A 25304-nucleotide genomic window follows, 5' to 3' on the forward strand; every position below is an offset into this window, starting at 1 on the left:
TTTAGTAAAATAACGGAACAAACACATCCAACATCTGAAATAAATCCTACACCCACCCACCCACACACTCGTGTGCGTGCGCGCGCACACACACACACACACACACACACACACACACACACACACACACACACACACACACACACACACACACACACACACACACACACGCGTTGGTATGGTGGTGACTTTTTGTTGGAGTCTGTAGAGCCTTTTTATTCTGCCATTCCCCCCCATTGCATCACTCTATCTACATCATGTCTTTCTGCTTCAGAATAATTGTGAACATTTGTGAAAATTGTGGAATAATCTTGAAAAGAAATTGGGGTCCACAGTTAAATAAAACCAATTGTCTTGACATTAAATATTTGAGATACACTTGTCTATACAAAGCATGAAAATGTATGTCCGTACAGTTGTGCAATTGTGAATTTGGCATACTGTGAATATGAAAGAATGAAGAAGTTTAATGTCCAATAATCAAAAACATTATTTCATTCACATAGGGCTAAACCTTTTTATAATTTTAATGACAGTTATATTGCACAGTGAAGAACTTGATCAATAATTTTGGAAATTAACTGCTGGTTAACTGCTGGTTTGCAAAGAAAAGCACATTGAAACTTGTGTCTATGAACAGATCTCTGATGATGGCCCATCATCATCTAGGTGTCTTTGTTTATGAGCCTTTCACATTGAAATGGAGCCTGACTGCAGTTAACTGGAGGAGAGCTGTGAGGAGGGTATTCACCACTCCAAGACAAAGGGGAGGTGTTACTACTTTCAGGCTGCACTCTTCTTTAAAGTGACCTTTTGAGAATACATTGGAGTAGGATCGTAACTAAGTTACTGCACAGTATCATGCGATATAATACACCTTATAATCTTGTGAATTTGTTGGCTATTTATTTTCACTTAAAGTAATTATTTTAATTAGAAACAAGACTGTTTAAATGTCATTCCACCTACCCTGTGGTTTTTCCAGTGGTGTAATAAGTAAACGGTGTGACTCCACAAAAATACCCAAGTTACACAATTAATTCAAGCAAAACATTCAATTTATTGACGGTGTGTAGGCTATAGTAGTCCAGTTTGTTCTTGACAATTCCAGTCAGTAACATGACATACTATTTAGTAGATCATAATAACACTTGTATAATGTTAGAGGTACAGTATATACATTGTTACTATTGCTGCTTTATTGTATGTTTATGTTTAATAAAGGATCCCCATTAGAGACACATGCATAAGCCTCTAGTCTTCCTGGTGTCCTGAATAATACAATACAGATGTACAACTAGGAATACAAATTAAAATAAAAAAACAGAATAATAAAACAAAAATGAATACAAAACAAATTCACATTATAAAATCAAATCTATCAGTAAACAAATGCACACATCACAGTTTCTCAGTCCTTGGTCTAATCTTAAATGCTTACCATACTTGTTTTATTGTGTGACCACTTTGGATCCATTGAGTGAGTATATCTGTGGGGAGGAGGGAGGGTGGAGGACAGTATGTTAGAATGTGATTGGTGGAGAGATGGTTCTATTGTTCTCTTAGTCAATCATTCAAAGCAGTTAGTGGCTCTCTGGTATAAGAAGACTTGATCTGTGTAATTTCTCCACAACTCCTCCAGGATCATTTCTGATCACATCTGACTGTGGACTGCAGACGTCAAGTGAAGATGAACTCTCTTGAACCCACCAGGGACATTTCTGCTGAACAGGAGGAACCCAAAGACCTTGGTATGTTACTTAACCTCCCTTTTCACTCCCACTGTTCTGTTTTTATTCCCTCAATATTCTCAATAGTCATTTTATTATGAGCCTATTATCAGTAGCTTTGCTGTAGATAATTTGTGTTTTGCATCACAGCAACGACCACATTTTTATAGGGATTTAGTAATCCCTACATTTTAGACAGTCCAGTCCATTGTTAGTTAACTACATGACAGGGATTTGTTGCACAACAATTACTTTTAAGTCTACCTATCAACCTATCAACAATCTTTATTTTGTATTTGTTTCCAATCCAGTGTCTCATCATCAGTCTGACTGCCCTGACCTACCAGAGGTGAATGAACAAAGACACTTGACAAAGAAAAAACACCATTGCTGTGATCAGTGTGGAAAACACTTCCCCAATATGTCCAGCCTTAAAACACACCAGAGAATTCACACTGGAGAGAAACCCTTTGTATGTGATCAGTGTGGACAACACTTCTCTCAATTGACCAACCTTAAAACACACCAGAAAATTCACACTGGAGAAAAACCCTATGGATGTGATCAATGTGGACAACACTTCTCTCAAATTGCTGGCCTTAAACACCACCAGAAAATTCACACTGGGGAGAAACCCTATGGATGTGATCAATGTGGACAACACTTCTCTCGAATTGCTGGCCTTAAAAGACACAAGAGAATTCATACTGGGGAGAAACCCTATGGATGTGATCAATGTGGACAACACTTCTCTCAAATTGCTGGCCTTAAAAGCCACCAGAGAATTCACACTGGAGAGAAACCCTATGGATGTGATCAATGTGGACAACACTTCTCTCAAATGTCCAGCCTTAAAACACACCAGAGAATTCACACTGGAGAAAAACCCTTTGGGTGTGATCAATGTGGACAACACTTCTCTGAAATTTCCAAACTTAACATACACCATAGAATTCACACTGGAGAGAAACCCTATGGATGTGATCAATGTGGACAACACTTCTCTCAAATGTCCAGCCTTAAATCACACCAGAAAATCCACACTGGAGAGAAACCCTATGGATGTGATCAGTGTGGACAACACTTCTCTCAAATGTCCAGCCTTAAATCACACCAGAAAATCCACACTGGAGAGAAACCCTATGGATGTGATCAGTGTGGACAACACTTCTCTCAAATGTCCAGCCTTAAATCACACCAGAAAATCCACACTGGAGAGAAACCCTATGTATGTGATCAATGTGGACAACACTTCTCTCAAATTGCTGGCCTTAAAAGCCACCAGAGAATTCACACTGGAGAGAAACCCTATGGATGTGATCAATGTGGACAACACTTCTCTCAAATGTCCAGCCTTAAATCACACCAGAAAATCCACACTGGAGAGAAACCCTATGGATGTGATCAGTGTGGACAACACTTCTCTCAAATGTCCAGCCTTAAATCACACCAGAAAATCCACACTGGAGAGAAACCCTATGGATGTGATCAGTGTGGACAACACTTCTCTCGAATGTCCAGCCTTAAAATACACCATAGAATCCACACTGGAGAGAAACCCTATGGATGTGATCAGTGTGGACAACACTTCTCTCAATTGTCCAACCTTAAAACACACCAGAGAATTCACACTGGAGAGAAACCCTAGTGTTTACATTATGACAATAGCTTAGCACATCCACGTATTATTTTTTTATGATGATCCTTTTTTTTCTGTTTGTTACATTTTGTATCAAACCCTACAACACTTCTCTGAAATGTACAAACTTAAAAGACACACTGGAGAGAAACCCTAGTGTTTACATTGTGACAAGAGCTTAGCACATCCACGTAGAAGTGTTTTATGATGATTTTTTTCACATTTTTAATGTCTTTTATGATCAATATATCTACATTATTTCAGACGATCATGATTTATTTCTGCTTCATTACATCTGACGCTACATGTTTCATTATTATGATACTGCTGTTATACTGTATACTGAACATGTCACCAACATTATGCTGCAGATAGAAATAAAAGTCTCGATATTCAACTTCATTCTCAACCTTATTCTTTGTTTTACTGTCATTTGACCTGCAGAGTTTCTGTAAATTAGATTTAGATTAACTTTGTTCACACAGACACACATTTTATTTTTAGGCCACACTTGGAAGAAGCAATCCTGTTCAAAATCACTTTCTACGAGAACATTTATATTTTTAATTACAAGTAAACTTGTATATCCTACTGTTTAAATGACCTGTCCTTTTTGTGGTATTTCTTATTCACTGGGTCAGATAGAAATAAAAGTCTTGATATTCAATTTCATTCTCAATCTTATTCTTTGTTTTACTGTCATTTGACCTGATTTAGATTAACTTCTGTTTCAGAGGTTGTTCACACTTGTTCTCACACGCAAATTGTATTTTTAGACCACACTTGGTAGGTATTAATAAACTTCAGACCACTACATTACATCTGACCCTACATGTTTTATTACTGTGATACTGTTGTTATACTCTATTGCTTTTGTGGAACATGTCACACCAACATTATGCTGCAGATAGAAATAAACAAGCCACAATATTCAATTTAATTCTCAATCGTATGCCTTGTTTCACTGTAATCTGACCTGCAGATTTGCTGTATATTAGATAGATTATAATTTAGTAGGATATAGTTTGGTAAATGCTCTGGGCAGATACAAATAACTGATCTACAATTTCTGGGTTTGCGTTTATTTGTCAAATAAAAGCACATTGCAACTTGTGTCTATGAACATATCTCTGATGATGGCCCATCATCATCTAGGTGTCTTTGGTTGTGAGCCTTTCACATTGAAATGGAGCCTGACTGCAGTTAACTGGAGCTGTGAGGAGGGTTTTCACCACTCCAAGACAAAGGGGAGGTGTTACTACTTTCAGGCTGCACTCTTCTTTAAAGTGACCTTTTGAGAATACATTGGAGTAGGATCCTAGTGTAACCCGGTGGATGTTTTATATAGTGGGTATTAACCTGGTGGAACTGTGTTTTATTTTGTAGCATTGACTGGTGCTTTTATTGTGTCAATTATTACTTGCCTTGTGTGATTGGTAAATGTGGGGAATTGGGTAGTTTCAGAGAACCGGAGTCAGTGAGTGTACAGGTGCGTGTGTTTTCCAATCAGGGAGAGAGAGAAGGAGAGAGGAGCACAGTGGCTGCGTCAGTTTGCTGTGTGATCTAAAGTTGTAACTTTATGATGTAAAATAGTAATAGCTGTAGTTTCTGTGTGTGTCTGCTCGACAACTACAGTGAAGCTACAGTAATCACGTGTGGACTCGGACTGAATGTCTACAAGACGTTTTATACCGTGATATGCTGCGTGTGAAGTGATTATCAGTGCGCTTGCTAAACCAGCGAGGGCAAGTGACTTTTAGCTGCACGTCTCACTAGCTCAGAGAGACGTTGTTGGGCTAAAGACCGTCAACAAAGCCATGAAAGTCTCTGCTAACGTCGGGACGGGAGGAGAGATGTTTCTGCAGTGAGCTGCCTGCCTGCATGCTCTGAGGACATTCTTCTGCTGTTCTTCGTTTGGAAGTCGGGACCGGTTCGCTGCTGGAGAGGAGCTCTGAACTGCTGTATCACCCACAAACACTCGTCGCACGAACGAAAGGTATACCTTTTTATTTTCCTGGCTCAGGAGAGTGAAGGGGCCATTCCGTTTTAGGCCACAACGCACCCGAGCATCGATACAGGCCTGCAACGGGGGTTAATAGTGATTCATTCTTTTATCGTCAGGGGTAAGGTGTGAAAGGTTGTGGGCCCACATTTAAGTGTTACCATGCAGTCTTTTGTTTCATTGTGAAGTTGATATTTCAAGTTCTTTGAACAGTGTTTTGTTTTATTTTAAGGTAATCCACCGGGTTATTATATTAGTCTAAAAGGGGTTATTTCATATCTTAAAGGTGTAGTAAGGTTACATTAAAATAGGATTTAAATTACATCTAAAAAGTCTAAAAGGGTTTAAATTAGATCTAAAAAAGGATTTACATTGCATTTAAAAGTTCATATAATTAATATAGGATTTAAATATATTCTCAAATAGGGTATAATTAAAGTAGGTTTGGTTATACTAATTAGAATAATACAACAGGGTATTTTCTGGTTGGTTTGATAATGATTGGTTGATTGACTAACTAAGGTTGGTTTGATTATTATTTCTGACCTTAAAGGTTTACAACTAGGGTTGTGATTTTGGGGTGTCATTTGTATTTTGCATTTTGAAAGAAAAGCCATTTGTATGTTGTTGTATGTTTGTCTAAGTAAATAGTTATTTTTATTATACTTAGCTGACTGGACATCTGTTCTTGGTATTTAATAGAAGTGTATACTTATACCTGCTATCCTGAAGAGTTACATTACTTATGGTATTTGATGACATGGTATTGAAGTTACATTAATAATTACCTTTATACTTACCTGTTGATCTGGGAATTAAGATACTTAGCGTTCTAATTACCTGGAGGAAGGAAACAGTGTTGGTTATTTACAGTATACAGGGACTGTGAATTAACTTAATTTCTAATACTTACCGGCGTACACCTGAAACACAAGAGGTAAATTAATCTAAACGTATTACGTATTTTAAAACATAACAATAGGAACTCAGGGCCCTGCCCTTATTCACTAGTAGGGGGCAGGAGCGCTACACTAGCTAAGTTACTGTACAGTATCATGCGAGATAATACACCTTATAATCTTGTGAATTTGTTGGCTATTTATTTTCACAAAGTAATTATTTTAATTAGTAACAAGACTGTTTAAATGTCATTCCACCTAGTCAGTGGTTTGTTCAGTGGTGGAAGAACAAGTAAACGGTGTGACTCCACAAAAATACCCAAGTTACACAAGTAATTCAAGCAATACATTCAATTTGATTAAAAAGCTGATGAGACTTTGTGATTTTCTTTATTTTAATAAATATATTGTATCTATGGTTTGTAGGCTATGAGTCCAGTTTGTTCATGACAATTCCAGTCAGTAACATCATAATGTAATCGTAATGTTAGAGGTACATTATGTGCATTACATTACATTACAGTCATTTAGCAGACGCTTTTATCCAAAGCGACTTACAATAAGTGTATTCAACATAGGTAGGGAACAAAAACTACTAATCACCAGAAGTCTTTAGTGCATTTTCTGCAAAAACAAGCAACCAAGAGTATACCTAGTGCTAAGGTAAAAGTGCAATATATCAGCTACCTATTTCCTTAAACAGATGAGACAAAATAGCTAAATCAAATGAGCATGAGCTAAAACAATTAAGTGTATCGACTAAACAAGATCCAATAAACAATACAACAATAGAAAACAAGCGTTCGTACAACTAGTTAACAACAAGTAGGTCAGGCAGAGAGGAAGGGTAGTGTTTCCTGAAGAGGTGGGTTTTTAACCTGCGGCGAAATATGGGCAGTGACTCTGCTGTCCTAACATCAGTGGGAAGTTCATTCCACCACTGTGGGGCCAGAACAGAAAAGAGTCGTGACCGTGTGGATCGGCCAGAAGGACCCTTGAGTGACGAGGCAATCAGTCGCCCCGAGGTGGCAGACCGAAGTGGTCGGGCAGGGGTGTAGGCATCGACCATAGCCCGGAGGTAGGAAGGAGCTGTTCCTTTCACTGCCCTATAGGCTAACACCAGGGTTTTGAACTGGATGCGAGCCGCTACGGGGAGCCAGTGTAGAGAACGGAGAAGGATGGTCGTGTGGGAGAACTTGGGGCGGTTGAACACCAGACGAGCCGCAGCTTTCTGAACAAGCTCCAGAGGTCTGATGGCAGATGCCGGAGCACCAGCAAGGAGGGAGTTGCAGTAGTCCAGGCGGGAGATATACTGTTACAAGAGTATTACTGCTATTTCTTACCAACTGAATGCACCTTATTGACTGACATTTGTGATCGTTGTGATATACTGATCAGTTAGCACCAGAGTTGAGAGTTTGCAACAACGTGAGCAGTGTTGCTTATTGTGTGCCTTTGTCTGTGTGTTTACAGATGAATAAACCTTTAATTCCTGCACACTGGAAAATCATCATTTCAATCCAAGTGTGTAACATATACTGAACATGTCACACCAACATTATGCTGCAGATAGAAATAAAAGTCTCGATATTCAACTTCATTCTCAATCTTAGTCTTTGTTTTACTGTCATTTGACCTGCAGAGTTTCTGTAAATTGGATTTAGATTAACTTTGTTCACACTTGTTCAGACACACATTCTATTTTCAGGCCACACTTTTTAGGCAATCCTGTTCAAATTCAGTTTCTACAAGAACATGGGTCCCATTTAATAATGGGCTCCATGTTCTTGTATAAACTGAACATGAAGGTCTAACAGGATTACACATTAAACATTTGGGCTCATATGCTTTTCATTAAGCTTTATTCTACACTTCCCCATAATGTCCAAAATACACCAGATCATTCACATTCAGAGATACATTTATTGCAAAGTGTGTGGAGAAGCTTTTAGTCCATCAAATTATTTAGAAGTTCACAAGGTTGTATACACTGGTTACGGACAGATATAAACAGATAACTCTGTTTAGCGTGAACAGTAGCATATAACTAAAGCGTAATTATAGAGGACGAGTGTATGGCGATACCTTGTGGTCTTTTAACAAATTAACTGCTTCTGCTATAATAGTATTCCGTCATATAAAATCCAACCGTCAGTTGCTTATGTCGGAATGATCGGTCATATAAGCTTTTTTAATTAGGCTATAGGCCTATGAATCAGGATCGCTGTAATTTTTTCCCCCTTTTTTGCTTGGCCTTTCCATCTGCAGTGGACTCCTGCCGTTCACTTCTTGTATACAGGCCGACTGAAAAGGCTCATAACTCTAACCCTGACCCAACGCAATGTGCAACCCTCCCCCTTAGGTTGGGCAGAATGACCAAAAGTGGTCACACTTGCCCTGACTACCCTCCCGTTCTCCCTCCCACTCAGGGACGTGCATAAAGTGTAGAGAGAGCCAGGGGCTGAAATCCCGTCCGTAAGAGGGCACTATAATCTACACACTTTAACTGTCATTGTCTCCAAGGATCCCCCAATTTACACATTCTTGTATCTAGATGGGTTGTTGACCAGTCATTCTATACTAATTAGTATGGTGGTGACTTTTTGTTGGAGTCTGTAGAGCCTTTTTCTTATTATATGACATTTTGTTTTTTTTACCCCCATTGCATCACTCTATCTACATTATATATTTCTGCTTCATTACATCTGACCCTACCAATAGGGTAGGCAATTATAGGCCACTCAATTGTCTGTATAATGTATTATGTATTGTTATACATGTGAAAGGTTCGAAATAAACTAAACTAAACATGTTGTATTATTGTGACACTGTTGTTATACTGTATTGCTTTTGTGGAACATGTCACACCAACATTATGCTGCAGATAGAAATAAACAAGCCACAATATTCAATTTAATTCTCAATCTTATTCCTTGTTTCACTGTAATTTTGCTGTAAAGTTTGCTGTATATTAGATAGTATATTTAGTATATTTATGTATTTGAGCTTTGTGAATTAATCATTTGGTAAATGATCTGCACAGATAAATATAACGCATTGTGATGTGATGTGTTATCAGCTTAAAGCAACTGTCTTTAACAGTTGCACAGAACATTTGTGAAAATTGTGGAATAATCTTGAAAAAATAAGGGTCCACAGTTAAATCAAATCAATTAAATATTTGAGATACATTGTCATGCTTTAGACAATATATGTCCATACAGTTAGGTTACTAGCCTACTGTTAAAATGACTACATTGCTATAGATTGTAAAAATGTGCAATTGTGAATTTGGCATGTGAAGATGAAATAATTAAGACGTTTATTGCTATAGATTGTAAAAATGTGCAATTGTGAATTTGGCATGTGAAGATGAAATAATGAAGTTTAATGTCCAATAATCAAAAACATTATTTCATTCACATAGGGCTAAACTTTTTTTTATAATTTTAAATGACAATGATATTGCACAGTGAAGAACTTGATCAATAACTTTGGAAATTAACTGCTGACATATTTGGGTTTGCGGGTTTTTTTGCAAAGAAAAGCACTGTCTGATGATGGTCCCTCGTCATCTAGGTGTCTTTGGTTAAGAGCCTTTCACATTGAAATGGAGCCTGACTGCAGTTAACTGGAGGAGAGCTGTGAGGAGGGTTTTCACCACTCCAAGACAAAGGAGAGGTGTTACTACTTTCAGGTTGCACTCTTCTTTAAAGTGACCTTTTGAGAATACATTGGAGTAGGATCGTAACTAAGTTACTGCACAGTATCATGCGATATAATACACCTTATAATCTTGTGAATTTGTTGGCTATTTATTTTCACTTAAAGTAATTATTTTAATTAGAAACTGTTTAGAGACTGTTTAAATGTCATTCCACCTACCCTGTGGTTTTTCCAGTGGTGTAATAAGTAAACGGTGTGACTCCACAAAAATACCCAAGTTACACAATTAATTCAAGCAAAACATTCAATTTATTGACGGTGTGTAGGCTATAGTAGTCCAGTTTGTTCTTGACAATTCCAGTCAGTAACATGACATACTATTTAGTAGATCATAATGACACTTGTATAATGTTAGAGGTACAGTATATACATTGTTACTATTGCTGCTTTATTGTATGTTTATGTTTAATAAAGGATCCCCATTAGAGACACATGCATAAGCCTCTAGTCTTCCTGGTGTCCTGAATAATACAATACAGATGTACAACTAGGAATACAAATTAAAATAAAAAAACAGAATAATAAAACAAAAATGAATACAAAACAAATTCACATTATAAAATCAAATCTATCAGTAAACAAATGCACACATCACAGTTTCTCAGTCCTTGGTCTAATCTTAAATGCTTACCATACTTGTTTTATTGTGTGACCACTTTGGATCCATTGAGTGAGTATATCTGTGGGGAGGAGGGAGGGTGGAGGACAGTATGTTAGACTGTGATTGGTGGAGAGATGGTTCTATTGTTCTCTTAGTCAATAATTCAAAGCAGTTAGTGGCTCTCTGGTATAAGAAGACTTGATCTGTGTAATTTCTCCACAACTCCTCCAGGATCATTTCTGATCACATCTGACTGTGGACTGCAGACTTCAAATGAAGATGAACTCTCTTGAACCCACCAGGGACATTTCTGCTGAACAGGAGGAACCCAAAGACCTTGGTATGTTACTCAACCTCCCTTTTCACTCCCACTGTTCTGTTTTTATTCCCTCAATATTCTCAATAGTCATTTTATTATTAGCCTATTATCAGTAGCTTTGCTGTAGATAATTTGTGTTTGCATCACAGCAACGACCACATTTTTATAGGGATTTAGTAATCCCTATATTTTAGACAGTCCAGTCCATTGTTAGTTAACTACATGACAGGGATTTGTTGCACAACAATTACTTTTAAGTCTACCTATCAACCTATCAACAATCTTTATTTTGTATTTGTTTCCAATCCAGTGTCTCATCATCAGTCTGACTGCCCTGACCTACCAGAGGTGAATGAACAAAGACGCTTGACAAAGAAAAAACACCATTGCTGTGATCAGTGTGGAAAACACTTCCCCAATATGTCCAGCCTTAAAACACACCAGATAATTCACACTGGAGAGAAACCCTTTGTATGTGATCAGTGTGGACAACACTTCTCTCAATTGACCAACCTTAAAACACACCAGAAAATTCACACTGGAGAAAAACCCTATGGATGTGATAAATGTGGACAACACTTCTCTCAAATTGCTGGCCTTAAAAGACACAAGATAATTCATACTGGGGAGAAACCCTATGGATGTGATCAATGTGGACAACACTTCTCTCAAATGTCCAGCCTTAAAACACACCAGAGAATTCACACTGGAGAAAAACCCTTTGGGTGTGATCAATGTGGACAACACTTCTCTGAAATTTCCAAACTTAAAATACACCATAGAATTCACACTGGAGAGAAACCCTATGGATGTGATCAATGTGGACAACACTTCTCTCAAATGTCCAGCCTTAAATCACACCAGAAAATCCACACTGGAGAAAAACCCTATGGGTGTGATCAATGTGGACAACACTTCTCTACAATGTCTAGCCTTAAAATACACCAGAGAATTCACACTGGAGAAAAACCCTATGGGTGTGATCAATGTGGACAACACTTCTCTACAATGTCCAACCTTAAAACACACCATAGAATTCACACTGGAGAGAAACCCTAGTGTTTACATTATGACAATAGCTTAGCACATCCACATAAAAGTGCTGTATGATGATTTTTCTCACATTTTTAATTACAAGTAAACTTTTATACTGTTTAAATGACCTGTTCTTTTTTGTGGTATTTCTTATTCACTGGGTCTTTCAGATAAATTATTAAAACTGAAAAGTATGGTGGTGACTTTGTGTTGGAGTCTGTTAGACCCTATTTTTTCACAAATCTTTTATGATCAATATATCTACATTATTTCAGACGATCATGATTTATTTCTGCTTCATTACATCTGACGATGCATGTTTCATTATTATGATACTGCTGTTATACTGTATACTGAACATGTCACACCAACATTGTGCTGCAGATAGAAATAAAAGTCTCGATATTCAACTTCATTCTCAACCTTATTCTTTGTTTTACTGTCATTTGACCTGCAGAGTTTCTGTAAATTAGATTTAGATTAACTTTGTTCACACAGACACACATTTTATTTTTAGGCCACACTTGGAAGAAGCAATCCTGTTCAAATTAACTTTCTACGAGAACATTTACATTTTTAATTACAAGTAAACTTGTATATCCTACTGTTTAAATGACCTGTCCTTTTTGTGGTATTTCTTATTCACTGGGTCAGATAAAAATAAAAGTCTTGATATTCAATTTCATTCTCAATCTTATTCTTTGTTTTACTGTCATTTGACCTGATTTAGATTCACTTTGTTTCAGAGGTTGTTCACACTTGTTCTCACACGCAAATTGTATTTTTTAGACCACACTTGGTAGGTATTAATAAACTTCAGACCACTACATTACATCTGACCCTACATGTTTTATTACTGTGATACTGTTGTTATACTCTATTGCTTTTGTGGAACATGTCACACCAACATTATGCTGCAGATAGAAATAAACAAGCCACAATATTCAATTTAATTCTCAATCGTATGCCTTGTTTCACTGTAATCTGACCTGCAGATTTGCTGTATATTAGATAGATTATAATTTAGTAGGATATAGTTTGGTAAATGCTCTGGGCAGATACAAATAACTGATCTACAATTTCTGGGTTTGCGTTTATTTGTCAAAGAAAAGCACATTGCAACTTGTGTCTATGAACAGATCTCTGATGATGGCCCATCATCATCTAGGTGTCTTTGGTTGTGAGCCTTTCACATTGAAATGGAGCCTGACTGCAGTTAACTGGAGCTGTGAGGAGGGTTTTCACCACTCCAAGACAAAGGGGAGGTGTTACTACTTTCAGGCTGCACTCTTCTTTAAAGGGACCTTTTGAGAATACATTGGAGTAGGATCCTAGCTAAGTTACTGTACAGTATCATGCGAGATAATACACCTTATAATCTTGTGAATTTGTTGGCTATTTATTTTCACAAAGTAATTATTTTAATTAGTAACAAGACTGTTTAAATGTCATTCCACCTACTCAGTGGTTTGTTCAGTGGTGGAAGAACAAGTAAACGGTGTGACTCCACAAAAATACCCAAGTTACACAAGTAATTCAAGCAATACATTCAATTTGATTAAAAAGCTGATGAGACTTTGTGATTTTCTTTATTTTAATAAATATATTGTATCTATGGTTTGTAGGCTAGGAGTCCAGTTTGTTCATGACAATTCCAGTCAGTAACATCATAATGTAATCGTAATGTTAGAGGTACATTATGTGCATTGTTCCTATTGCTGCTTTATTGTATGTGTATGTTTAATAAAGGATCCCCATTAGAGACACATTAATAAGCCTCTAGTCTTCCTGGGGTTCTGAATAAAGCAAATACAATACAGATGTACAACTATAAATACAAATTGAGATAAAAATCAGAATAACGAAACAAAATAAAAAATGAATACAAAACAAATTCACATTATAAAATCAAATCTCGCAGGAAACAAATACACAAATCACAGTTTCTCAGTCCTTGGTCTAATCTTAAATGTTTACCATACTTGTTATTGTGTGACCACTTTGGAGTGAGCATATCTGTATATCTGGTGGGAGGAGGGAGGGTGGAGGACAGCATGTTAGACTGTGATTGGTGGAGAGATGGTTCTATTGTTCTCTTAGTCTATCATTCAAAGCAGTTAGTGGCTCTCTGGTATAAGAAGACTTGGTCTGTGTCAGTTCTCCACAACTCCTCCAGGATCATTTCGGATCACATCTGACTGTGGACTGCAGACTTCAGGTGAAGATGGACTCTCTTGAACCCACAAGGGACATTTCTGCTGAACAGGAGGAACCCAAAGACCTTGGTATGTTACTTAACCTCCCTTTTCACTCCCACTGTTCTGTTTTTATTCCCTCAATATTCTCAATAATTTTATTGTTAGCTTAGTCATTTTTATTATGAGCTTATATAGCTTTGCTGTAGAACATGAGTTAGTTAGGATGTTTTGCATCACAGCAACAACCAAGTATTTGTAGTATTATTTAAGGATTAAGTAATCACTGAATCCCTATATTTTAGTCATGCTAAGGTTTTTAACACAATTGTTGGTTAGCTACATGACAGGGATTTGTTGCACAACAATTACTTTTAAGTCTACCTATCAACAATCTTTATTTTGTATTTGTTTCCAATCCAGTGTCCCATCAACAGTCTGATGACTGCCCTGACCTACCAGCGGTGAATGAACAAAGAAGCTTGACAAAGAAAAAACACCATTGCTGTGATCAGTGTGGAAAACGCTTCCCTAACATATCCAAACTTGAATGCCACCAGAGAATTCATACTGGGGAGAAACCCTATGGATGTGATCAGTGTGGACAACACTTCTCTCGAATGTCCACCCTTAAAGCACACCAGAGAATTCATACTGGGGAGAAACCCTATGGATGTGATCAGTGTGGACAACACTTCTCTCAAATGTCCATCCTTAAAAGACACCAGAGAATTCATACTGGGGAGAAATCCTATGGATGTGATCAATGTGGACAACACTTCTCTCGAATGTCCAGCCTTAAAACACACCAGATAATTCATACTGGGGAGAAATCCTATGGATGTGATCAATGTGGACAACACTTCTCTCGAATGTCCAGCCTTAAATCACACCAGACAATTCACACTGAAGAGAAACCCTATGGATGTGGTCAGTGTGGACAACACTTCTCTCTAATGGCTACCCTTAAAACACACCAGAAAATTCACACTGGAGAGAAACCCTATGGATGTGATCAGTGTGGACAACACTTCTCTCAAATGAACAACCTTAAAATACACCAGCGAATTCACACTGGAGAGAAACCCTATGGATGTGATCAGTGTGGACAACACTTCTCTCGATTGGCCCACCTTAAAACACACCAGAAAATGTACACTAGAGAGAAACCCTATGGATGTGATCAGTGTGGCAACACTTCTCTCAATTGTCCAACCATTAAAAGACACCATCGAATCCACACTGGAGAGAAACCCCATGGATGTGATCAGTGTGGACAACACTTCTCTACAATGTCCAGCCTTAAAATACACCATAGAGTCCACACTGGAGAGAAACCCTATCTCTCACAGAACAACCTGCTGGATCCCAACCAGTCCGGATTCAAAAAGGCCCACTCCACGGAAACTGCCCTGCTGGCAGTCACAGAAGCACTACATGCTGCCCAGGCTGCTTCCCACTAGGCATGCCGCGGTTTACCGAATTTCGGTAATACCGCGACAGGAACAGCCACGGTGTTGATACCGTGAGATTTCCGAGCTTACGGTATTTCAATACAGCGTTGGTGGGCGGCGCATGCTGCGCGCATGCAGTGCAACTCCACTCGCAGACTAAGGCAAAACATTTATTTTCACCACACAGCTGCAGTAGATTGAAAAGTTGCTTCCTACCTTTGAGTTAGTGTTGCTGAAAGACACCCAGATCCAATTGTATATTCCATATTTCCACATGTACTAAACTAAAAGTGTGAACTGTCAACACAGAGGCACGCAGTTGTGAGCATGCGCAGATTGCACTACCTCCAGCGTAGATCACTAGATCCAGCGTGCCGGGTACAAAACGGCCATTAGGGGGAGCCATAGTACAGTGAAATACAGTGGGGAATAGCTATTGATTCATTGATTGAATACTTTATTGGCAGAAATGTAATCAGTATAGGGTACAGTCAAACACATGTCCAAAGGGATCACTGAAAAAAGTCCTTGCTGTCTTGTTTCCATTCGGTTTCAATTCATAATCATGACAAGTCACATGACAAATAACAAAATTCAAATTATCATAAAAGGTCAAAATAAAAAAATAAGATATGTAGGCCTACAGGTTGGGGAACAAAGAAGGGCTTATAAGGAGGTGGGGGTAGTCACTAGACATAGGTGGGTGGGCAATCTTTTTTTTTTTTTTTTATATAAATACCGTGGAATACCGAGGTATAGGTTATCAATACCGGCACCGTACCGTACTGTAAAATCTCATACCGTGGCATGCCTACTTCCCACTCTGCAGTCCTGATTCTCCTAGACCTATCAGCAGCATTTGACACAGTGAACCACCAGCTGCTCCTAGACACCCTAGCGGATCTAGGCATCGGCGGGACAGCACTAAAGTGGTTCTCTTCCTATCACCGACCGGACCTACCAGGTCTCCTGGAAAGGTCTGCTATCATCCCCCCGAACCCTCCAAACTGGGGTCCCACAGGGATCTGTACTTGGTCCCCTCCTTTTCTCACTGTACACTAAATCCCTTGGAACTATCATCTCTGCTCACAATATATCCTATCACTGCTATGCCGATGACACACAACTGTTTCTATCCTTCCCCCCCTCTGCCACCCAGGTGGAAGAGCGCATCACTGCATGCCTGGCTGACATCTCACAGTGGATGTCCTCCAACCACCTCAAGCTGAACCCAGACAAGACTGAGCTTCTCTTCTTCCCAGCTAAGTCCTGCCCTATGCGGAAGCTAACTATTTCCGTAGACAACGCCCTGGTAACGTCTGTCCCAACAGCCAGGAACCTTGGTGTAGTCCTGGACAGTCAGCTCTCGTTCAAAACTCACATCACAGCTGTCACTCGATCCTGTAGGTTCACACTCTATAACATACGACGAATTAGACCGTTCCTCACCCAGGAATCAGCCCAGCTCCTTATCCAGACAACAGTCTTGTCAAAACTTGACTATTGTAACTCCCTCCTCACTGGCCTACCGGCATGTGCACTTAAGCCTCTCCAACTGATCCAAAATGCCGCAGCTCGCTTGGTCTTCAACCAGCCAAAATTCTCACATGTCTCCCCCCTGCTCCGCTCCCTGCACTGGCTCCCGGTCGCTGCCCGCACAGAATACAAAACTCTGATGCTGGCATTTAAAGCAACCAAAGGTATGGCTCCCCCATACCTTGCAAGCATGATTGAACCCTACAAACCCTCCCGAGCACTCAGATCAGCCAACGCAGGGAAGCTGGAAGTACCCTCACTAAAAACGCTCCACACGTCCCAAACTCTTCTCCCTTCTGGCCCCAAAACTGTGGAACGCACTTCCCGTTGCAATCAGAACTGCAGCATCACTCCCGATCTTCCGCCGTAGTTTGAAAACCCACCTTTTCAGACTCCACCATGGCCCATAGCACTTACCCTACCCCCTTAGACAGCACTTTTTTAGACTTAGATAGCATTTGAAACAGACTTATAGCATGTCATGTAGACAGCACAATAACAGTACAGCATAGTATAATATATATGTATAGCTTATATGTATAGTGTCATTATATATAGATATTATATTAATTAAATTATTAGAGTTACGTTCTTAGCTTACGCATGTTTCTTGATAAATGCTGTTTATATATGTGATGTATTCCCATGCTTTTTGTTCTTGCTTAATGTAAGTCGCTCTGGGTTAAGAGCGTCTGCTAAATGCCTAAATTGTAAATTGATGTGATCAATGTGGACAACACTTCTCTACAATGTCCAACCTTAAAACACACCAGAAAATTCACACTGGAGAGAAACCATAGTGTTTATATTATGACAAGAGCTTCCACGTAAAAGTGTGGACAACAAGGTTTTTTTTTAACATTTTTAATTACAAGTAAACTTGTATACTGTAAATGACCTGTTCTTTTTTGTGGCTTTTCTTATTTACTGGGTCTTTCAGAGATTTTTTTAGAGAAATTATTAACACCGAAAAGTATGGTGCAGGTGACTTTGTGTTGGAGTATGTTAGAGCCTCTTTTTTCACCCATTGCATCAATATATCTACATTTACATACATATTTCTGACGGTCATGATTTATTTCTGCTTCATTACATCTGACGCTACATTTACGTGTCATTATTATGATACTGCTGTTATACTGTATACTGAACATGTCACACCAACATTATGCTGCAGATAGAAATAAAAGTATCGATATTCAGTTTCATTCTCACTCGTATTCTTTGTTTTACTGTCATTTGACCTGCAAAGTTTCTGTACATTAGATTTAGATTAACTTTGTTCAGACTTTTGTGTTCAGACACATTTTACTTTTAGGCCACACTTGGAAGGAGCAATCCTGTGCAAATTCAGTTTCTACAAGATAATGTTCTCCATGTCCTTGTAGGAAACTGAACATGTCTATGTAACAGGTCTATGATTGGATAGATTACAAGTTTGAAACAGGATCACACACACACACACACACACACACACACACACACACACACACACACACACACACACACACAAAACTGTTCTGTTTTTATTCTCTCAATATTCTCAATAGTCATTTTATTATTAGCCATTAGCTATTATCAGTAGCTTTGCTGTAGATCATTTGTGTTTTGCATCACAGCAATAACCACATATTTGTAGTATTACTTAAGGATTAAGTATATCTACAATATATATCTACATTTACAATATCTACAATATATATCTACATACATATTTCTGACGGTCATGATTTATTTCTGCTTCATTACATCTGACGCTACATTTACGTGTCATTATTATGATACTGTACTTGTCTGAAGGCATCATCATCCCAACAGATGTCATTGGATGTCAGCCCAAGTTCTGCCTCCCTGAAGTACGTCTCCCTAATTGTATATTATTGTATTATTGGGGTTAGTGTCGGAAGACCGGAGATCATTAATTACACATTTTAGAAATGTGTGATTTTTTTAATGGCATCGTAAAGACTTCTGGATCTTGAAGGGTTCTCTGCCATCCACTGGGGGCAGTATCTCTTTAGCTTACCTGTTCTGTAGAGTGAAGAAGAGAGCCATTTTGTTTGTTGTCAGTTTCATGTTCACATTGAGAGATGCATGTTGTGTTGGTTGGAAGTTCTTCACTTAATAACTGTAAGTTTGTTTATGTTATGCTTATGTATGGAACTATGGTGTAGTTTTTGCCTCTTTGTTTTGTTTACACTCTTATGTGAGTAAATGTTTGCTTCTATACATTTTCATGTGACAATTAGCCTGCTTATTATAGTTAATGTTTTATATGATTGTTTGTTTGTACTGCAGGGCTTCTTCATCTTTGTCATTAAAGAAACTATTTGACATTGAGGAGTGTATTTCTTCAGATCTGTTTAACCCATTTTGACCTGGGAACGATTCTACAAAAGTCTTCTAAATCCTGGACAGTTTTCTGAAAATGTTTCTGTGTCAGTCGTTCTCAAACATTTTCATGTCAAGGACCCCCAGGTCCCCCAAGATTATCTGTAATTGGCCGCCGACCCCCATCTAAAAAATACGTTTTTCCAGGGACCCCCCCAGAAGAAGCAAAGATTTGAGTTAAAAACTTTGGCTCTGAAAGAATATATATTGAAAGATTTGTGCCACATTTTCACGATTTTTCAAAAACAGCATATCTACAAGCTCGTAGGAGCTTGTAGATCTGCTTTTTTTCAATGGCTAAAGTATAACAAACAATGCTTTAAAACACCAAAAGGGATTCCCGCCCGAAATGTGTTAAGAGAGGAGAGAATTGCAGAGAGAGAGACAGCCAGTCAGACTGAAAATGACAATCTGTCGGGTGGGGTGATTTATTTATGCTAAGTGAAGGGCGGGGGGATCATAATAACACTTTTAATGTTAGAGGTACATTATAGGCATTGTTACTATTGCTGCTTTATTGTTATTTATTATTATTATTTATGTTTAATAAAGGATCCCCATTAGAGACACATGCATAAGCCTCTAGTCTTCCTGGGGTCCTGAATAAAGCAAATACAATACAGATGTACAACTATAAATACAAATTGAAATAAAAAGCAGAATAATAAAACAAAATAAAAAATGAATACAAAACAAATTCACATTATAAAATGTGAATTCCGTCAAATCTAGCAGGAAACAAATACACAAATCACAGTTTCTCAGTCCTTGGTCTAACCTTAAATGCTTACCATACTTTTTATTGTGTGACCACTTTGGATCCATTGAGTGAGTATATCTGTGGGGAGGAGGGAGGGTGGAGGACAGTATGTTAGACTGTGATTGGCGGAGAGATGGTTCTATTGTTCTCTTAGTCAATCATTCAAAGCAGTTAGTGGCTCTCTGGTATAACAAGACTTGGTCTGTGTCATTTCTCCACAACTCCTCCAGGATAATTTCTGATCACATCTGACTGTGGACTGCAGACTTCAGGTGAAGATGAACTCTCTCGAACCCACCAGGGACATTTCTGCTGAACAGGAGGAACCCAAAGACCTTGGTATGTTATTTTCACTCCCACTGTTCTGTTTTTATTCCCTCAATATTCTCAATAGACATTTTATTTAGCTTAGTATCAGTAGCTTTGCTGTAGATCAACAACCAAATATTAGTAGTATTACTTAAGGATTAAGTAATCACTTAATTCCTACATTTTAGTCATGGTTTTTAAATCCATTGTTAGTTAGCTACATGACAGGGATTTGTTGCACAACAATTACTTTTGTTGTCTACTTATCAACCTATCAATAATCTTGATTTTGTATTTGTTTCCAATCCAGTGTCTCATCATCAGTCTGACTGCCCTGACCTACCAGAGGTGAATGAACAAAGAAGCTTGACAACGAAAAAACACCATTGCTGTGATCAGTGTGGAAAACACTTCCCTAAAATGTCCAAACTTGAACGCCACCAGATAATTCATACTGGAGAGAAACCCTATGGATGTGATCAATGTGATAAACACTTCTCTGAAATGTCCAGCCTTAAAAAACACCAGAGAATTCATACTGGAGAGAAACCCTATGGATGTGATCAGTGTGGACAACACTTCTCTGAAATGTCCAGCCTTAAAATACACCAGAGAATTCATACTGGAGAGAAACCCTATGGATGTGATCAGTGTGGACAACACTTCTCTCGAATGTCCAGCCTTAAAAAACACCAGAGAATTCATACTGGAGAGAAACCCTATGGATGTGATCAGTGTGGACAACACTTCTCTGAAATGTCCAGCCTTAAAATACACCAGAGAATTCATACTGGAGAGAAACCCTATGGATGTGATCATTGTAGACAACACTTCTCTCGAATGTCCAGCCTTAAAAAACACCAGAGAATTCATACTGGAGAGAAACCCTATGGATGTGATCAGTGTGGACAACACTTCTCTGAAATGTCCAGCCTTAAAAAACACCAGAGAATTCATACTGGAGAGAAACCCTATGGATGTGATCAGTGTGGACAACACTTCTCTGAAATGTCCAGCCTTAAAACACACCAGAGAATTCATACTGGAGAGAAACCCTATGGATGTGATCATTGTGGACAACACTTCTCTCGAATGTCCAGCCTTAAAATACACCATAGAATCCACACTGGAGAGAAACCCTATGGATGTGATCAGTGTGGACAGCACTTCTCCCAATTGGCCCACCTTAAAACACACCAGAGAATTCACACTGGAGAAAAACCCTATGGATGTGATCAGTGTGGACAACACTTCTCTCAAATGGCCCACCTTAAAACACACCAGAGAATTCACACTGGAGAGAAACCCTAGTTTTTATATTATGACCAGAGCTTCCACGTAAAAGTGTGGACAAAAAGGGTTTTTTAAACATTTTTAACTGGATGTGATCAGTGTGGACAACACTTCTCTCGATTGGCCCACCTTAAAACACACCAGAGAATTCACACTGGAGAGAAACCCTAGTTTTTATATTATGACCAGAGCTTCCACGTCCACGTAAAAGTGTGGACAAAAAGTTTTTTTTTAACATTTTTAATTACAAGTAAACTTGTATACTGTAAATGACCTGTTCTTTTTTGTGGCTTTTCTTATTCACTGGGTCTTTCAGAGAATTTTTTTAGAGAAATTATTAACACCGAAAAGTATGGTGCAGGTGACTTTGTGTTGGAGTATGTTAGAGCCTCTTTTTTTCAACCATTGCATCAATGTATCTACATTTACATACATATTTCTGACGGTCATGATTTATTTCTGCTTCATTACATCTGACGCTACATTTACGTGTCATTATTATGATACTGCTGTTATACTGTATACTGAACATGTCACACCAACATTATGCTGCAGATAGAAATAAAGGTATCGATATTCAGTTTAATTCTCAATCGTATTCTTTGTTTTACTGTCATTTGACCTGCAGAGTTTCTGTACATTAGATTTAGATTAACTTTGTTCAGACTTTTGTGTTCAGACACATTTTACTTTTAGGCCACACTTGGAAGGAGCAATCCCGTGCAAATTCAGTTTCTACAGTTGAGCTTATAGGACTAGATATTACAATCCCTTAGATAATCAGAACTTGGCATCGAGTGGGGTGTGGAGGGGTAAAAGCTTCACTGAGGTCATCAGGTGGGCACCCTCCTTCATAGGTGTTTCGTTGATAGGCCCACGACACCTCCAAAGGGCTCAACGGCGACACCTGGCGTCCCAGGTGTGCCCCCCTCAGCTTTTACCCCTCCATAATCATTTTGCAGCCGCAGATCTCTGATGATGGCCCATCATCATCTAGGTGTCTTTGGTTGTGAGCCTTTCACATTGAAATGGAGCCTGACTGCAGTTAACTGGAGCTGTGAGGAGGGTTTTCACCACTCCAAGACAAAGGGGAGGTGTTACTACTTTCAGGCTGCACTCTTCTTTAAAGTGACCTTTTGAGAATACATTGGAGTAGGATCCTAGCTAAGTTACTGCACAGTATCATGCGAGATAATACACCTTATAATATTGTGAATTTGTTGGCTATTTATTTTCACAAAGTACTTATTTTTTAATTAGTAACAAGACTGTTTAAATGTCATTCCACCTACTCAGTGGTTTGTTCAGTGGTGGAAGAACAAGTAAACGGTGTGACTCCACAACAATACCCAAGTTACACAAGTAATTCAAGCAATACATTCAATTTCATTAAAAAGCTGACGAGACTTACATTGTGATTTTGTCTTTATTTTAATACATATATTGTATCTATGGTTTGTAGGCTAGGAGTCCAGTTTGTTCATGACAATTCCAGTCAGTAACATCATAATGTAATCGTAATGTTAGAGGTACATTATGTGCATTGTTCCTATTGCTGCTTTATTGTATGTGTATGTTTAATAAAAGATCCCCATTAGAGACACATGAATAAGCCTCTAGTCTTCCTGGGGTTCCGAATAAAGCAAATACAATACAGATGTACTATAAATATAAATTGAAATACAAATCAGAATAACGAAACAAAATAAAAAATGAATACAAAACAAATTCACATTATAAAATCAAATCTTGCAGGAAACAAATACACAAATCACAGTTTCTCAGTCCTTGGCCTAATCTTAAATACTTACCATACTTTTTATTGTGTGACCACTTTGGATCCATTGAGTGAGTATATCTGTGGGGAGGAGGGAGGGTGGAGGACAGTATGTTAGACTGTGATTGGCGGAGAGATGGTTCTATTGTTCTCTTAGTCAATCATTCAAAGCAGTTAGTGGCTCTCTGGTATAAGAAGACTTGGTCTGTGTCATTTCTCCACAACTCCTCCAGGATAATTTCTGATCACATCTGACTGTGGACTGCAGACTTCAGGTGAAGATGAACTCTCTCGAACCCACCAGGGACATTTCTGCTGAACAGGAGGAACCCAAAGACCTTGGTATGTTATTTTCACTCCCACTGTTCTGTTTTTATTCCCTCAATATTCTCAATAGACATTTTATTTAGCTTAGTATCAGTAGCTTTGCTGTAGATCAACAACCAAATATTAGTAGTATTACTTAAGGATTAAGTAATCACTTAATTCCTACATTTTAGTCATGGTTTTTAAATCCATTGTTAGTTAGCTACATGACAGGGATTTGTTGCACAACAATTACTTTTGTTGTCTACTTATCAACCTATCAATAATCTTGATTTTGTATTTGTTTCCAATCCAGTGTCTCATCATCAGTCTGACTGCCCTGACCTACCAGAGGTGAATGAACAAAGAAGCTTGACAACGAAAAAACACCATTGCTGTGATCAGTGTGGAAAACACTTCCCTAAAATGTCCAAACTTGAACGCCACCAGAGAATTCATACTGGAGAGAAACCCTATGGATGTGATCAATGTGATAAACACTTCTCTGAAATGTCCAGCCTTAAAAAACACCAGAGAATTCATACTGGAGAGAAACCCTATGGATGTGATCAGTGTGGACAACACTTCTCTGAAATGTCCAGCCTTAAAATACACCAGAGAATTCATACTGGAGAGAAACCCTATGGATGTGATCATTGTGGACAACACTTCTCTCGAATGTCCAGCCTTAAAAAACACCAGAGAATTCATACTGGAGAGAAACCCTATGGATGTGATCATTGTGGACAACACTTCTCTCGAATGTCCAGCCTTAAAATACACCATAGAATCCACACTGGAGAAAAACCCTGTGGATGTGATCAGTGTGGACAACACTTCTCTCGATTGGCCCACCTTAAAACACACCAGAGAATTCACACTGGAGAAAAACCCTATGGATGTGATCAGTGTGGACAACACTTCTCTCAAGTGGCCCACCTTAAAACACACCAGAGAATTCACACTGGAGAGAAACCCTAGTTTTTATATTATGACCAGAGCTTCCACGTAAAAGTGTGGACAAAAAGGTTTTTTTTAACATTTTTAATTACAAGTAAACTTGTATACTGTAAATGACCTGTTCTTTTTTGTGGCTTTTCTTATTCACTGGGTCTTTCAGAGACCCTTAGAGGAATTATTAACACCGAAAAGTATGGTGCAGGTGACTTTGTGTTGGAGTATGTTAGAGCCTCTTTTTTTCAACCATTGCATCAATGTATCTACATTTACATACATATTTCTGACGGTCATGATATATTTCTGCTTCATTACATCTGATGCTACATTACGTGTCATTATTATGATACTGCTGTTATACTGTATACTGAACAT

This window comes from Electrona antarctica (genome assembly GCF_951216825.1).
Source record: "Electrona antarctica genome assembly, chromosome: 2".
Classification (NCBI taxonomy): domain Eukaryota; kingdom Metazoa; phylum Chordata; class Actinopteri; order Myctophiformes; family Myctophidae; genus Electrona; species Electrona antarctica.